At 39.6% G+C, this 9,649-nt stretch overlaps 1 pseudogene; it reads right to left on the reverse strand.

The window, feature by feature from the left end:
- Positions 1-675: 675 nt before the first annotated feature.
- On the reverse strand, positions 676-6,939 carry LOC114049008 (annotated as a pseudogene).
- Between the last annotated feature and the right edge of the window lie 2,710 nt (positions 6,940-9,649).

Here is a 9,649-nt window from a genome sequence, read left to right on the forward strand (position 1 = left end):
GTTTAACATAATTGTACATGTATAACCTATATCAGATTGCTTGCCGTCTTCGGAAAAGGGGAAGGATAGGAGTGAGAAAAATTTGGGACTCAACATCTTATAAAAAATGAATGTTAAAACTATCTTTTATATGTAATTGGAAAAAATAAAATACTATTTATTTTTAAAAGGCACAGTTTTTTTGGCTATTTAACGGGTTCAAATGACTTGCCCAGGGTCACACAGGAAAGGCACATTTTTCTGAGAAGAAGTTTAAGACAGGTACTCTGTACCTAATGAACTCTACCAGCTATAAATATCTAGCTGATTCTTATTTTTCAGAGATTGTTACTTTTCAAAGTACTTGGAATGCTGCAATGAAAATGTTAATAGTCTGAATAATTAGATCTCTGGGAAAGTGATATTTTGCCACAGATTTATTTTGAATCTCTCATTTCATACATGAATATATGTATCTATATATATGTAGATACATATATATATATGAAGAGACAGAGAGCAAACGTGAAAATAGACTGTTTCCATTCTTCTGAATGTGCCCACAATGGTGAGTGGGAATTGTTACACCTGAGGATAGATACTTTTGCCCGTGTTCTATGTTGATCAGAATTCAATATTAGTTCACTTTCAGAAGAAAGGGATCTGTGGCATACTTGCTTGGTGAAAGGTGCTCCATTACATCAAATGTCTCTTCAAGTGAAAGGCACGGTGATCAGAGCGGGAGAAACAGCGGCCACAGGCAACACATTTAAATGGTTTGGCTCCCGTATGCTTTCTGTAGTGGCGACTAAGCTCATCGGAGCGGACAAAGCACCAACTGCATCCTTCCCACGTGCACTTGTATGGCTTCTCACCTGAGAAGAGAGGAGGGAAAAAGTAAGTCCATATTACCGAGGGAGCACAAATATCCCCAAAACAAACATTGTCTTAACATAAGGATGAAGATGTGACATCAACGAGGATGATAGAGTCAATGACAACTATGGCAATGGTCAAAAGATAAAAGATCAAAACCTATTTGCCTATGTGGCTTTGCCATTAAATTATTGCATTAGTTGTCTGACAACCTTAGATCAACTTTGCAATTCAAAAAACCTCTGTCCTACATTATTTGTCCAGTTCTGGTCATAATGAAAGGAAGGAAAACATCACCATCAACCTCATCATCAAGGATTACAAATCATGAATCCATGATGAGCATCCAATAGGCGCTTGGCATCATAAGAGGGCCTGGGGGTTCAAAACAATTTGATTCCTAGGCCTATCAGCAAAGACTTTAGTATCTAAGTGGGGGGAGGAAATATACTGAAGACAAGCCTCAGAGAATGCCAACTTTGAGAATTGCTTTAAAAAGACACTTCTTCCACATGTGATGTAACTTAGACCAAGTGCATCCTTATATACTTTGATTAGTGACATCAAAGCACTTAAGGTCACTAAGTTTAAGGGAAACAGGGTGACTTGTTAAGCCCAGAAAAAATATGCGCAGTCCTAGTATTAAGGAAGGAGGTATCCCAAAGGTAGGATTTGTTGTCCTGCCTAAAAATAAGTCCATTTTCCTGAGTCCAAATCTGACCTCATATTTACTAGCTGTGTGACCCTAGGCAAGTCACTTAACCCTCTTTGCCTCAGCTTCCTCTTCCACAAAATGAGCTGGAGTACTCCCCAGGGCCTAGTTGAAGAAAACAAAAAACTTGGGTTGGTTCCTTTGCCAACCCTTACATTCATCTCAGTCTCTAATTAGCTCATTTTCCCTTGGTGATTGAGGCAAAATTCAGTTTAGTATGGATACATTTGAATAAGAAAACAGCACATTATATTATAGTGTCTGTGGATAGATAGGAATCAAGAAGGGGAAGTTGGGAAAGAAATCTTCTGGGGAGGACTTTCCTCAGGCCGGTTCTTTCTTTTTTGTGTTGCTCACAGAACCAAGGACTCTTTTCAGAATCTCCCTTCTCCATCACATTTCAGTTCTCCCTTAGTTCCATGCTTGCAGTAGCTTGTCAGAGCCAGACTCTTTCTCCCCAATCCTGAAAAACACTCTTCCTTTTAAATAAAATGCTTAGATCTTGACTCAGTCTCTCTTAGACAATAATTTTGATTGATTCAAGAGGGTGCACAATTCCTGAACGCATTCCAATCTGTTTTCTTGATTCATTCAGCAGAAAGAAAAGATTTTCACCCGCTCAAGCCACCTGTGTCAAATGTGAATGATTTCAACCACATTCTTACATTAATAAGTTGGCGAGGCTAGGATATAGAGGAATAAGTGGCCCAGGATTAGTGGATTAGGATAGATATGAAAAAAAAGAGCACCAAAAAAATTTTAATGCACAGTATATGCATGTGCATGCATATACATATGTGTATTAGTATATTTATATGTGCACATACATATGCACATACACACACGTACGTATAGTCTAACAAAAAGAATAACATATTAACCATACCTGAGAATACATCTCTCATTTTCTCTCTCTCTGGTTCAGTATCTCTTTTTTAAGAAGAGGGGGGTATATTTTGCAAATTATTCTTTTGAAGACACCATTGTTTGCCATGTAATCAAAGTTCTGTGACTGCAAGAACCTGTAGCATGCTCAGCAGCCATCCTGTAAAAATGTCATGGCAAGTGGACTAAACCAGGTTGAGGGGCAGGCTTCAAAAAGATTGGTGAGTTACAGTGACATCTACCCCAACCATGTGAAGAATTCCCTTGGCAGAATGGGTAGATGAGAAAAATTGTCCCACAATTTGAAGCACTTAGAACTTGGTCAGCATCAACTAAGATCATCCACTGCATCCTAGGCCATCCCAAAATCATTTGATTTTTGTCTTGTCATTAGATGTCAATGACACTAGAAGAGAGAGTGAGGTCAATGACTTGGTGCAACTCTGCCTCACGTACATCCAATTCATTTGCAAATCAAGACATCACTCCATGAGGTCACTGGTCCTCATCAAAAATAAAAGACAACACCACCAAAAAGAAATAGAACTAAGCCATTCCCTGGTAAATGAATAGTTAAAGGATATGAACAGGTAGTTTTCAGAGATAGATATCCAATCAGCCAACAAAGATCCATTTTGAAAATGTCCCAAATCACTAATTATTATGAAATGCAAATTAAAGCAACTCTTATATTCTATACAACACCTTTCAGATGGAAAAGATGACAGAAAAAGAAAAGGACAGATAGGGGGTAGAGCAAAAAAAAAAAAGAGAGAGAACACTGTCAATTGATCCAGCTATTCTGGAAAACAATTTGAAACTATGCACAAAAGATAAATTGTGCTTATCTTTTTACCCAAAATTACTAACTTGACAACATCCAGAAGGAGTTGTAAGTGCAGATACCTCCAACAAATTTATTTTAATGACCAGTATTTAAATGCCTCCTCTATTCAAGGTGTAAGGAAAGAAAACACAACACCAAAATATCAACTGATCTCATGGAATTCACATTCTGGTTAGAGGTGTCAGGGGTGGTGGGGCGGGTTAATGTGGAGGGGTGGAAGAGGGAATACAACAGGTCCACACTTGAGTAAATACTAAACAGGTGCGAAGTATTTTAAGTGACTTTAAATGGTAGAGCACTCTCAAGGCATGGGAAGGAGGACTTGTGTTATAGCAAGGGATACCTGAACCATTCTAGGACAGAAGTTAAAGATTCCCTGAAAGGGAGGTAAGGTAGACAGGCACACTCCCATCACTGAGTGGAGTAGAATGGAGAATGGAGGAATGGAAGCAGGAGAACAAAATGTCCCACTCAAGAAACAGGATCAAATTAGTTTGATTGGAAGGGAGGAAAGCAGGAAGACATACAATGGGAAATAAGCCTAGGAAGGTTGATGGGAGCCTTAATGTAGTGTTTGAATTGAAAAGTTGAGGGTGTAACCAAGGTAGAGCAGTTGAAGAGTTGGTAGAGAAAAAAGAACCATCAAAAGACATCCAAAGAAGACCAGAAACAATAGGAATATTTCAACAACTGAGGTAAGAAAGCTTTAAGAATAAGTATGTGTTCTGATTGCTCACCATCTCAAGGAAGGGAGAAGGGAAGGAGGGAGGGACGGATATAATTTGTAACTCAAAACTTTAAATAAAAATATTTTAAAAATAAAAGAAAGTGAGTTTCTTAAGGACGGTGCCTGGAACATAGAGGGCATTTCATAAATACTTATTAGCTTGAAAAAAACCCTAAATTAAAAAAGGAAGGGGATGGGGTGGGGAGCGGGGAGAGAGAGAAGACAAGCATTATAGTGATGTGAGGAATTCCAGAAACTAGAGGGGGAAAACATGGTGGGGAGTATCTGAGCGAAGCAAAATCAATCAAGCAACAAGCATTTATTAAGCAGCTATTATCAATCAACAAGCATTTATTAAGTGCCCACTTTTGTAGTAGATACTGTGCTAGGTGCTGGGGGTACAAAAAGAGGTTCTGTAAGGCACTGAGCAAGGGAATTAAATAACAAAAATTAAGTAGTTCTTTGAAGCTTACATTCCAATAGAAGAGACAACATGTACATAAATTTGTGTACAAAAATATGTACAAAATAAATATAATTAACAACAACAACAACAGAATCTGGGTTCGACGTCATCAAGTGCTGAGACAAGTCAAAGAAAGGGCAAAATGAAGTGAAGAATTTGCCAGGATAGTGGTCTTAGAGTTGAAATTTATTTCAGGGCATAAGACACAGTAAATCAAGAATGATCCTTCAAAGGTAGGTCTCATAGGAAGGAGAAACATTGCCCAGTAACTGACAGTAGAGCTGTGGGAAATTATTCTTAGGAGAGTTGAGCAATCAGAGCCCCAGCAACAACTAATCTATACACACCTCTAAATGAGATCATCAGTAATGATTGTTGTATATCCTGTACTGGAAAACTTCTGGAAAAGAACATGGTTTACATGCAATCACCTGGAACCTCTCTGTTCTTCCTGGAAACAATTTATGTGTGGGTTCTCTTGTGAACTTTCAGGTGAGAAGTCTTGGTGTAATGTTTTGTGCAACCTGTAACACAGGAAAGAGCATGAGAATTTTCTTGATTCCAGGTGTCAGGTCAGTTTCATAGTCATCTATTCTGGGCTCTAGAGAAACAATTACTGTCTATCCAAAAGGCTGCCTTAACCCTTAAAGTTATTAGCTCTTCTTTCTCCAGTTTCAGACCTTATCCATGTGCTTCCCTCCCATCCAACTCCTTCATGAAGCTTTCCTGACATCCTTTTCTGAACATCTCCTTCTTCCCTGGTCCTCTCCCTTCCCCAACCTTGCCTAGATAAGGAACTCTCATGATCTTTCAAAACCGGGCCTGTCAAAAATGCTTAATGTAAGTTTTAAAAGTAACTTTTTTCATGGAGCCTATTAAGAGCTAGTAAATGCTAGACAGAAACAAAGAGTTTAGGAACGGGTTCCCCCAAACAGGGAAAAGGGAAAGAAAGGATTTTTACACACTAACTATAGACAATATAACTTTACTCTATCATCTAGGGTAACCATGCCACTTTCAGGCACTAGGAAGTCCCCACAGACCTGGGGATAGGTACCTGGGAGACTAAAATGCTTGTTAGATATTCCTTCACCATTACCTCTTTACCCTTCTGCGGATTTTTCCCAAGGGTCTTGCAAAGATGCTCCTTGGGCCCCTCAAACATTCACCTCTTCCACATACAGTTTCTTGCACACTCACCCTGAAGTTTGACACCACCCTGCATACTATGCGTAGCCAGGGTTTTCTTTCCTTTGCCTTTATCCTCCTGAGCCTTAAGACCCAGAAGGAAGATGAGCCTCCCACACTGCGCTGTTTCTCAACTAAGTCACTAGTCACAAGACACTGCTGGTATTTCCAATGCAGCCTAGAGCTGTTAGATTCTATTGTCTGCCCCCTTGGTCCCTAGTTCTCCACACCGTGCTATTTGGTCTCTTCTCAAGAATTGGTCTCCTGATTCACTTGGTTCCCTCTTCTCTTTGTAAACCATAAAGTATGCTGCATGTGAGCTATTAACATTATAAATACAAGTTTAAATGGATAGGTTTGTGAATTATGCCATAGCTTACAATTACAAGTGTTCTGACATCTGTGCATACCTGGATAATCGCAGCAATGAATTCTCCTCTTTTCTAACTCTTGGTAGTTTTGTTGACTGCATTTTGGTGCCCCAATAAGAATGTGCTCTAAGAGCAAGTGCCCCAGGTTAACAGGAACTGGTTGGAACTGGGGTACTTGTGTGAGTCTCGGGCCATAGATAGCTCCAGAAGGTGATGGGGATGAGATGTTGTTGATCATTGCAAGGTGATTTTCTAGGCTTCTGGGCTGTGAGTTTGGTAGTGATGGTGGCAAAGCTAAACCTGGGACAGAGTAAAATTGTCCACAAAATCCAAAGTTTCCTTGCCCTTGGGGAATATTTAGGAAAAGCCATAGTTCCTCCCCAGGCCTAGGGGACTGGAAAAGAGTAGCTGGACCAGTGCTCTGCGTAGCCAGAGTAATGCTCTCCAGGCCATTTGTGACTTCCATGCTCTCTGTTGGTGGAACAGTCATTGAGACATCAATACCCACATTGCTGTCTTGAATGGGCAGTTGAAATAACTGGGTGGGCTGTGCAGCTGCAAACAGAGACATCTCTCCAGGCATCTCTTGCTTCACAAATATAGTGTTTATGGCCATCAGCTGCAGGATACTGAACACATTGGTGAATTCTGGCAAACTGGGTGTGGAGGAGATCACTGATGAGCAGGGTGGCACAAAACTGGAAGTAGTTTCTGTACCGGTCTGTGCACAGGTCAGGAAAGGCTTGGGGGATCTCTCGAGCCTACATGAAGATGCCTAGCATTTGGCAACATCGCGTTGACATTTGCATTGTATGGAGAAGGGGAGAACTCTGTTGCAAAATAGTCATCCATCACTGAGGTGCTCTCATGGGATTGATTCCGTTCCATGGTCAGTGACACTAGTGGCACCTAGTTGGAAAAGTAATCATTTACATCAAAATATGCATATATGGGGCAGAGATAACTTAAGACATAAGCACAAATCATATTTGTTGTAGTAGCAGGAAATCAAGCAAAAGGAGGAGCCCTTATAGGGGAGAAGGGACAGGGTTCCTTATGGCTTTTGAGACCTTTCCTACTCCAAGATTCTGGAATTCTGCAATCAATAATCTGATCCATGAGTTAGAACACAATTTTTGAGAGTACCAAAATGGTTAACAGGTCCTATTCCCAAGGAATATATCATGATGTCCAAATTGGAAAGAGAATACAGGGATTCACCTTCCCACAGACTTCATTCTTGCTGGAGAGGTCCTAAGAGACCGTGTAGTCCAACCCTTCATGTTGCAAGGGAGGAGCAAGTAGATCCAGGGAGTGAGTCAGGCTTTGAGCCTAGGTCTTTTGCTTCAAATCCAGGTCTGAAATTCCACTAAAAACACGAAGGATACTAACCTTTCAAGCTACTTGTATTCCATAATGCCATGTGTGCTAAAGCTTTGAGCCATGAAATATTAAAAAACTGAACAGATTCACCATTGGAAAGATCATATCTCTTCTCGTCCCTCCCTCCACTATTCTGCTGTCTTCTCCTAAATTCAGATTCCTCCTCTATGAAAGTGGAATGGGAAAAAAGCAGAAGAAGTGGGAGTTTGTGCTACTTGGTCTCTGATCCAGTCCAACTGTGTCTCTTAAACCCTAAAATCCTGTAATCCAAGGATCTGGTTATGAGCCATAATGAATATAACTCAGTTCAAAATACAGGCTTTGTGCTTCCGGTGATTTCATTTTTCTGACTTTGAGACAAGACAAATTTGCTAGGGCTGTATTTTTTCAGACTTTAAGCTGTCTTGGTTTTTTATTTCAGGTAAATCACAAACTCTCATTTTGGTGACCCTTAAATCCTTGTTTACCAGCATCGTAAAATAGTTGAATGAGGACAAGATGGGGAAAAGCTATTAAAAACTAAGAAAAAATGCCTTCCTTTCCTTTCCCAATCCTACTTCCCCAGACTTCAGGGGTGGGGAACCTGTGATCTCAACCCATGTGGCCCTCTAGGTCCTTGGGTACAGCCGTTTGACTGAATCCAAACTTCATAGAACAAATCCCCTTAATAAAAGGATTTGTTCTGTAAAACTTGGACTTAAAAGGCCACACCCAAGGACCTAGAAGTCCTTACGTGGCCTACAGGCCACAGGTTCCCCACCTCTGCCCTAGAGTAAGGATAACTAACTTTATTTAGGGGATTTGAGGAAAAACTTTTTTCTCTTTCTGAAAACCCATTAGCTGTAATCTTTACTTTTAGTACAAAGTTTTGTTTTTTCTTACCTTACAACCATCAACAGGCATTCAGAATCTTCTTGCTTCCCTTTTCCCTCTCATCACGTTAGAAAGTAGTACCTCAAATGAATGCTTTACCAAAAGAATCTTCAGCTTTTACCTTTGAACTGATGATGCTGAGAACTTTGGCTGTATGACATCACTATCCTCCCTTGGCAATAGTTCACTCTGAAGAAGGTAGCTGTTTCATTTCTCTTAGGTAACTGGATGATAAAGAGATTGTGTGAAATATCAAAGGGGTTTATCTTAGGGAACATAGTGACTAAAAAAGAGCAAGATCATTCTAACACAAAAATACTTAGAAATAATCTGTTAATTAGAAAGAAAAAACACATTGAACAGTATTTTTATTTCATGTAGTCAGCTGGATCCCTTTTCTTTCAATTCCCTCAAACCACAATCAAATGTTTGGAATAAAAATGTCAGCTAGTAACACACATAGTGAGTGTGCTATGTGAGTGAGGATGTAGTAAAAGGTACTTAGTCTACTAAAACCATATGTGAAACGCTCTCTAATATTATTTTGTATTTATCGCTATCAGTTTATGCATCATATTCCCTTACTAGATTTTAAATTCCAAAAGGGATCAGAGTATCATAGATTTAGAGTGACAAGAGACCATAAGAGTTCAACCTCCTCATTTTATAGCTGAGAAAACTATGACATAGAATGAGTAAACCATTTGTCTATGTTAGGAGTAAGGAATCTGTGGCCTTAAGACCACGTGTGACTCTCTAGGTCTTCAAATGTGGCTTTTTGACTGAATCCAAACTTCATAGAACAAATCACCTTAACAAAAGGATTTGTTCTGTAAAACTTGGACTCAGTCAAAAGGCCACACCCAAAGACCTAGAAGGCCACATGTGGCCTCGAAGCTGCAGGTTCCCCACCCCTGATCTAGGGTCACATAGCTACTAAGTTCCTAAGGTAAGATTCAAACTCAAGCTTCCTGACTCCAACTCTATCCAGTGTGCCAACTACTCCTTTTAGAGCCGGAGCTTCATCTTATCTAAGTACTGTATCTATTTCCCTCAGTAACCTCCCCCAAACATCTTGCTCCCAGTGTGTGGCAGGGATGATCAAAAACATTCTTGTTTGTTTTTATGGGAAAGGAGAAACTATTTAATTTACATGGAAGTAAACACCACAAGCAAAAACAAACAATTTTTGACATTTTATTACCCCCTCAATTTGGAATAGGTTTTAATTTCACCATTTCCTTCTTAAGTAAGTAAGATCACTTCATTTTCTATTTTCTAAACATGTTTCATTTTTAGTCTCATTTCTGATGATTTTTTTAAAAATCTTTTCATAACTCAA

The sequence above is a fragment of the Vombatus ursinus genome, unplaced genomic scaffold (genome assembly GCF_900497805.2).
Source record: "Vombatus ursinus unplaced genomic scaffold, bare-nosed wombat genome assembly UNPS02002869.1, whole genome shotgun sequence".
NCBI classification, from domain to species: domain Eukaryota; kingdom Metazoa; phylum Chordata; class Mammalia; order Diprotodontia; family Vombatidae; genus Vombatus; species Vombatus ursinus.